The sequence below is a fragment of the Triturus cristatus genome, chromosome 6 (genome assembly GCF_964204655.1).
Source record: "Triturus cristatus chromosome 6, aTriCri1.1, whole genome shotgun sequence".
Classification (NCBI taxonomy): Eukaryota; Metazoa; Chordata; class Amphibia; order Caudata; family Salamandridae; genus Triturus; species Triturus cristatus.
The window spans coordinates 1,808,377,046-1,808,384,158 of NC_140589.1; positions in this window are offsets into that span (position 1 = coordinate 1,808,377,046).

A 7,113-nucleotide genomic window follows, 5' to 3' on the forward strand; every position below is an offset into this window, starting at 1 on the left:
TTAGGAACAGATTGAATAAACCGCAAGGCCGGCCTTAACTTTAAAGTGTGTGGCCTGATGAATCTCGCTCTAACGGGGCTGTAAAAGGTACAAAGGAAAACTAAGTGCATTGGACTCAGTCCATCACAAGGGCCCACTCCTGTCTCTGTTCCATTGGCCTCTCAACGGGTGAGCCACCATCAGATGGTCTAAATGAAGATGAAACCTGGCTCAAATGAACCTATGGTAGGTAGTCAAGACATCGCTCCGATGCGACTGCGCCCCACACCGGCTTGGTCTGCATCTAGGACTTGGGATGTAGTGAAATTATCCGATGCAGATACTTGGCATCTACACCCATTTCTCCGCGCTTAAACCCAAGATGTTTGCCATTTACCTTGTTGAAGGCAAATGAAGAATCCACACCACAAACCTCCAGTGGTCTTCTGAGGAGTCCACTTGCTCTGATTCCTGCTTTCATATACCGGCATCTGGTTGTTACAGGTTATCCATGCTGTTAAATGTAACGATGGGTAATGAATTAAGTTTGCCTTCTGCATCTAGGAGGCCTATTGAGAAGTTTGCTGGATCTATTGGCTTCCCTTTTTGTGTAGTGGTTTTATTGACCCGTGCCATGATGTGCGTTCATCTCCAGACAGCAAGACCAGATCGAACACTGGCTTTAGAATCCTGCTCCAACTCTGGATCCGTTTTCATTGTAGCAGTCGTGATCCCATTGGGGCCTAAGTTTTTACTTTTAGTTATTGGTGAAGCTGTGTAGTTTCACTGACTGCCATCCCCTTATCGTACTGATGTTATTCAAAAGTATCTTGTCTCGTATAATGGGATTTGACGAATGCAAAAATTATCTGATGGTATCGAGTAGTCCGTCTCTCCTATATGAGAAGTCCGTACCTACTAGATGCCAAAAGCTTTTGTTCAATTTTTATGTAGTATTTTTACTTCCTGTTCATGTTTTTATCCACCTTAAGGTTTTTCTGTAAGCCACTTCTAATTGCTTTATACACGTGAATCGATCTTTGCTTTTTTGAAAAATTCATAAATGTTGCATCGATGTCCTACATAGCCTCTATCGTTTGTATGCTCCTTGATTTGGGGTTCTCCTTGAGTCACTGTGCTGATTTGAATATTTTGGGACAAATTGGATCATGATTTTTGTCATATCCCACGATTCTCTCCGCATGCTATCCTTCCCATCCAGTTTATTGCGTTCTTCCAGTGCTTCTCTTAACGAGGGGTTAATGGCTAATGATGCAAGCTTGATTGATGGTTTTGAATTCCACACCATCTTTTTGTTTATGACCCTTATCGAGGCTGGTGTACAGTGTCCTGTTTGAAAGTGCGGATCTTAATGTAGTCTTCAGAATCGTGATCGCTTTCCACCCTACCCTTGAGATAGTTTCCGAAAATGGAAAAATTAGGTCCTGTTAAAATCTAGAATAGTACTTGTTTAGAGAAACTTCTATTTAGTAGGTTGATGTCTTAACGGTTCGTTTTTTGAACAGTCCAGATTCCACCAAAGGGTTTAAACTTCTTACATTTCGGAGTGGCTTTGTGCTTTACTTAGAAATATGGGCGTAGAATTGGGCTTTATCCGGTACCTTACCATCCTGGTACACACCCAACAAAAGACCTCTTGTTTCCAATTTCACTGCCAAGTTCTTCCCATCAGGCCTTACTATCAGCAGTCTCATAGAAACACTACCTGTTTCTCTAACAAGAAGCATGACCATGCACCTGCAAAGGGGGGAGATAACCTATCGCTTTGGAAGTGCTAAATTCTAAAAATGCTCCGAGGTAATCACAACACCCCGCCCCCCCTTAACAAAGCAAGGAAAGTCCCTGTAGTGACCAATTAGATCAACTTGTCCAAGTTGTGAGTAAAATTTGCCAAATCGGTCCAAGAAGATGGTAAGTAGATATTTAATCTATAGCCATTCATTTCTTAAGTTACTTGCCTTGGCGACCAAGAATGATTCGGGGGGGGGGGGGGGGGACTGAATTCATTTGCATCTGTTTGCATTGCTTATTGAGTAACATAAATCCTCCCTATGGGTGACTATCTGTCCCTTATTTTTTTTCTCCATTTGTAAAATTGGGAATACTAAAGCTGTCCTTTTTCCCCAAAACTCTTGTAGGCCCACCACATGCAACTTGTCTCAGAGTGAAGTAGTGTTTTGAACTCTTCATATGAAGAGTAATACTAGTGATATTCCAAGAACAAATCTGTAAACTGTTGTTTATCTTTGTAGTGAGTACTAATTTTAGGTGGATTGTTATCTTGAGCTGTTTTTAAAATGGAGTTGCTGTTCCAAGACATTTATTTGGACTGTTCAGACCTAGGCAAATATTTAGGTTGGACCATCTGAGTTAACGAGATACCCCACTCCCCTAGATTTTCTTTTCTGGCCCAAATCTTACACACATCTGTGGCCCAAGTTGTATTGCGGTTTTCTGCAAAAAAAGTATTGACAAAAGGTCTGCGAAGGTCACTGTACTGAAAAACAGAATCTAGATTTTTTTTTTCTCTAACCAGTGCTGCTGATTTAGTACATTTTGGGGGCAGGTGGGGGGGGGGGGGTCAACTGATTAAGTGAACTAACATCCAGGACTTGTTTAGCCATCACTGGTTTACCTTTATCATGTAAACAGGGTGCCGCTTGGTTTAGGTTATTGCATGGTGCTTTGCCTTAAATAATTTCAAGAGCTGGCCCTTTTAACAAAGGCTTGGGGGCAGGCTGAGTTGGTAAATGGTCTGGCATCCTTGCGTTGCATGGAGTTGAGGCACCATGCTTATACATGGAGTTGGTCTTTACCAGACTTTGCATGCAGATCTTTGTGACCAGGGTTATAAAACAATCTGCCACATGATACAGCAAGTTCATCGTAGGTGGTGCAAATACCTGATTAGTTGATTGCTCCAATTCCGGAGTTAGATTCATATTCTGGCAATTGACTGCATTTTGGTTGCCTGAAGAGATTGTTTGCATTGTTCGCTTTTTTTCTCTCAATTTTTGTGTTATTTCAGATTTTCCGTTGATGGCATACTGGTACTACTTGTGCATCACTATTTTAATATAGTCGCTAAAGATGTTTCACCATTGGTCATATAGACCTTTGCTGGTTGACTTGATGCGCTGTACGGGTGAAGACATTAGCAATACATTTCTGACATGTCAAGCAAATGTGACTCTAGAATAAGGATCGAACGGCAAATTATGGTTAAATAGTTTAATTTTAGGGCATAAATCAATCCAGTATATAAGCAAAATAAAAATAAGTTCATAAAGCACAATACAACTAGTAAGCTGGAGTATCTCAGGTTATGTTGAAATGAGATACAAAATGTGTAAGAACCACAGCAATACAGAAAGAAAGCATAGTAAATAGGTCTTCCATAAGAATCTTCCCTTTTAAACCTAAATTGACTACAGGGTCAAAAATCAGGATCTCTATTTAAGGGGCATAGAAGGTGTTGGCATAATTTACACTTCCGTTGATGTTTTGGGAAAGGGGAATAAGTATTTAGCCTGAAACTCATGAAAGACTGTCGAGCCTCTTCTCAAAGCCTAATCTCTGGACCCTGCAGAGTTTAAAAAACAAAAGTTGCTGCTTTCCTTGCTGCCTGACCCTACTAACATTTTGGAGAAACACCTGAATGCCCAGCTGATGACCTTCCTGGAACATGAACTGCTGGATGTCTCGAGTCAGGAGTGACAGACTACATTAGCAGTCAACATCCATTCCATGGTGGCTACAGGGGAGTCTATGATCATCTTGACTTATCTTCCTCCTTTGACACCTTCTCCATGACCCTGCTTGTTGAGCAGCTGAAGGAACTGGGGGGGGAGGGGAAAGGAGACAGACCTAACTCTGAAGCTCATGGGATCTTTAAGCGATAGGTCTCCGATCGTTATGCTCCATTAAGCCCCTTGGAGTTTAGGCCTTAAAAAAAATGTATCTTTCGATCTGTAGGTCCACCCGCATGTTTTGACCTGTTCTTGAATTAAGTCCTTCAAGTAAATGGTTCCTTCTCCAGTGTATAAGCAAGTGGCCTTGGCACTCATTATATCAAGGTTGGACTACTGCAATGTCTTGTACATGGATATCAATAGGACTGTACTTTCCAAACTTCAGCTGGTCCAGAATGCTGCAGCTATACTAGAATTTGAGAACCTCCACGATCAGTCTTAGTGGAGATTCGGATTCTTCACTGGCTGTCTGAACAAATTTATTTTTAAGGCTTTGTATCATTCACAAGGCTCTCCATAACATTGGACCTGGAGGGCGTAACATTTTTTTCCAATGATCTACTCCCACCGACAGCAGTGATCCTTAAGGAGAGCTTTTAACTGTTCCTAAAAATCAAGATGAGGAGGTAGGGCCTTTTTGTTGGCCGCATCCAAGCTTTGGCATTCTCTTCCTTAACCATCTCCAGTCTTTAAGCTTGCATTCTGTTTCTTACGGCCTTAAACTTTTTTTTTTCTCTCTCTAGTGCTTGGGGCCTTTACATCTTCTGCTTTCCTTCCTAAGAGTAACTGCTATCCACGCCTTGACCCGTTTGGGCAATTGTTTGTGCTTTGTTTCATAGCCTAAAGCTTCACACCTGTAAGAGGTTACCTGAACGATCTGTATCCCCCCCCCCCCCCCCCAAATACAGAAAGAATCTGACCAACTAACTGGAACACCAGTTAAAACCACAGGAGTTTCAGAAACCGCCTCCTCTTTTATCTCACCACCAGGAACCAACCAAGTCCTTAGTTGAAATGAGGGTCCACACCATCCCTTAAGTTTCCCATCACATCAAATTTGGGGTTGTAATATGTGACCTTGCACAACTTCCCATCCTGGTACACAACCAACAAAAGACCTTAGGTTTCCACTTTCACTGCTAAGTTCTTCCCATCAGGCCTTACTATCAGCAGTCGTATACAAACAATACCCGTTTCTCAAACAAGAAGCATGATAATGCACCTGCAAAGGGGAGAAAACATTGGCGAGGCTAAATGCATTTTAACTGAGGACTATAGTCCGGCTAAGTTAATTCTGCAGTCACAAACTTCGACTGCATATGCACTTATAACTACGAGAATAAATGCAAAACGTGAATCAGAAGGCCTGGCTACATGTTTAATTTAAACATTAGTCTCTAAATCTCTTCAATGATTACATTTCAATAGTGCAATGAAATGCTTTCCATGTAGTAAGACAACCTAGTGAGCATGTTCTGAGTGTATAATTGCAACAACTAAAGAATGGAGCCGAAATTGTGTGGCTCCACTGTCTAAGGCAGATTTCTTTGCATTGGGTGATGCTTGTTGAAGATCTTCAATAGAGGTTAGGTCTGAGTCGGATGTGTCCTGGAGAAAGCTCCGCGCACCCCAGCTTTCAGGATGTACAGGGTTCATTTCTCATCAGCACCTTGCTTGTCCTATACCATAGTGACTTGCTACTCAGTCGTGCATAACCCTTTGAAACTAGAACCATCCTACCCCAGCATGCACCCCTTTTCCTCACCGTCCATAGCCACATCTGCTGGTCCACCTTGAACGGTCAGCATCATGCACAAATGGCAACCACACCCTCAGCAGGCATCTCCAGTGGCTGTAGGGCTGGCATCAAGTGGTAGAAGCAACATGGTATGACTGGAGTGGGGAGCTGGGCAGGCAGCAGGTAACTGGCAAAAGGCGTCCTCTACCAAGATGAGGTGCAGAAAAGGAGGGAACTGGTGGGAGCATGTGCTGGGAATCAGGCAGCACTAGATTGGTCCAGCTGAAGATGCCACAGGCATGAGCTCTCCTGGCTGAGCAGACTTGAAGAGTGCAGAGGAGGGTCCTGGTGGTTTGGGGTGTGTGTGGGGGGGGGGCTCTGGTGGCTTGTGTTGTGGGGCCTGGTGGTTTGGTGTTTGGGGGGGGTGTAGGCTGGTGTGTTGTGGGGCCTGGTGTTTTGGTGTGTTTGGGGGGAGGCTGGTGGTGTGGTCTGGCGGTTTGGTGTGTTGTGTGGCCTGGCGGTTTGGTGTGTTGTGTTGGAGGGACCTGGTGGTGTGTGGGGGGCCTGGTGGTTTGGTGTTGGGCGGCCTGGTGTGTTATTGGGGTGGTGGCTGGTGGTTCGGTTTGATGTGTTGTGGGATGGCTGGTGCTTTGGTGTGTTGGCATGGGGTGGAGCCTGGTGTGGTGCATGGGGTGCTGGTGTGTTTTATGGAGGGCCTGGTGTGTCGCATGGTGGTGGCTGCTTGGGTGTGTGTGGGGCTGGCTGTGTGTTGTGAGGGAGGGGCTGGCTGGGTGGTGTGTGGGGGCTGCGTGGTGTGTGTGGGGACTGGTGGCTGACTGCTGGCTGTGTGTGGAAGAGGCTGGTGGCTGGTGTGTGCAAGAGGCTGGTGGCTGGCTGTGTGGAAGAGGCTGGTGGCTGGCTGTGTGGAAGAGGCTGGTGGCTGGCTGTGTGGAAGAGGCTGGTGGCTGGCTGTGTGAAGAGGCTGGTGGCTGGCTGTGTGGAAGAGGCTGGTGGCTGGCTGTGTGGAAGAGGCTGGTGGCTGGCTGTGTGGTGGAGTGGCGGCTGGCTGTGGAGTGTGGGGGGCTGGCTGTGGAGTGTGGGGGGCTGGCTGTGGAGTGTGGGGGGCTGGCTGTGGAGTGTGGGGGCTGGCTGGAGTGTGGGGGGCTGGCTGTGGAGTGTGGGGGGGGCTGGCTGTGGAGTGTGGGGGGGGGGCTGGCTGTGGAGTGTGGGGGGGGGCTGGCTGTGGAGTGTGGGGGGGGCTGGCTGTGGAGTGTGGGGGGGGGGCTGGCTGTGGAGTGTGGGGGGGGGGGCTGGCTGTGGAGTGTGGGGGGGGGCTGGCTGTGGAGTGTGGGGGGGGGGCTGGCTGTGGAGTGTGGGGGGGGGCTGGCTGTGGAGTGTGGGGGGGGGCTGGCTGTGGAGTGTGGGGGGGGGCTGGCTGTGGAGTGTGGGGGGGGCTGGCTGTGGAGTGGGGGGGGCTGGCTGTGGAGTGGGGGGGGGCTGGCTGTGGAGTGGGGGGGGCTGGCTGTGGAGTGTTGGGGGGGGCTGGCGTGTGTGGGGGGGGCTGGCGTGTGTGGGGGGGCTGGCGTGGTGTGGGGGGGCTTGTGTGTGTGTGGGGGGGCTGGC